Source organism: Numida meleagris, chromosome 13 (assembly GCF_002078875.1).
Source record: "Numida meleagris isolate 19003 breed g44 Domestic line chromosome 13, NumMel1.0, whole genome shotgun sequence".
In the NCBI taxonomy this organism is placed as follows: domain Eukaryota; kingdom Metazoa; phylum Chordata; class Aves; order Galliformes; family Numididae; genus Numida; species Numida meleagris.
The window spans coordinates 24,227-25,170 of NC_034421.1; the positions used below are offsets into that span (position 1 = coordinate 24,227).

The following is a 944-nucleotide window of genomic DNA, read 5'->3' on the forward strand; positions in this document are numbered from 1 at the left end:
AGTTAAAAGCGGGGATTTTGGGGTGCAAAATGGAGGTTTGATGTTTTAAAAATGGGGATTTGGGGTAAGAAATGGGAATTTGGGGGTCAAAACACTGGATTTTGCAGTGAAAAGGGGGATTTTGCTTAAAAGTGGGGATTTCGGGGGTTGAAAATGGGGATCTTGGTTAAAAGAGTGGATTTTGGGGTGAAAAAGGGGGATTTATGGGGTTAAAAGAGGGATTTTAATGTGAAAAATGGTGATTTGGGGGTTCAAAAGGGGATTTGGGGGGTGAAAAAGGGTGATTATGGTGAAAAGTGGGGATTCAGGGGTGTCAAATGGAGGTTTTGCATTTTAAAAATGGGGATTTGGGGGTTTAAATGGGGTTTTGCAGCAAAAAATGGGAATTCAGAGGGTCCAGAAATGGGATTTTGCAGTGAAAAAAAAAGATTTTGCTTAACGGTGGGGATTTGTGGAGGTAAAAATGGGGATTTGGGGGATTAAAAATGGGGATCATGCTTAAAAGAGTGGATTTCGGGGTGAAAAATGTGGATTTGGGGGGTTAAAAGGGGGATCTTTGCTGTAAAAAAAGGGTGATTTAGGGGTTCAAATGGGGATTTTTGGGGAGAAAAAGGGTAATTTTTGTGACAAATGGGGCCTTTGGGGTGCCAAATGAAGGTTTGGTGCTCTAAAAATGGGGGTATGGGGGTTAAAAATGGGATAATGAGGTAAGAAATGGGAATTTGGGGGGTCAAAACACGAGATTTAGCGCATGCGCGCTACTGCCTGGAGGACTAACCACAATAGAGATCGGCGGATTAGCTGCGCAGAGCGGTGAGAACGTAGGTACGCCACTTCCGCTATCCGGCGCGCATGCGCGCTACTGCCTGGAGGACTAATAACAATAGAGATTGGCGGATTAGCTGCGCAGAGCGGTCAGAAAGAATGTACGCCACTTCCGCTTT

General features: G+C 44.7%; 1 long non-coding RNA gene across 2 annotated transcripts in view; it reads right to left on the reverse strand.

Moving 5' to 3' along the window:
* LOC110406003 overlaps window positions 1-944 on the reverse strand; it is a 16,576-nt gene that overhangs the window by 8,002 nt on the left and 7,630 nt on the right. The window lies entirely within an intron of this gene.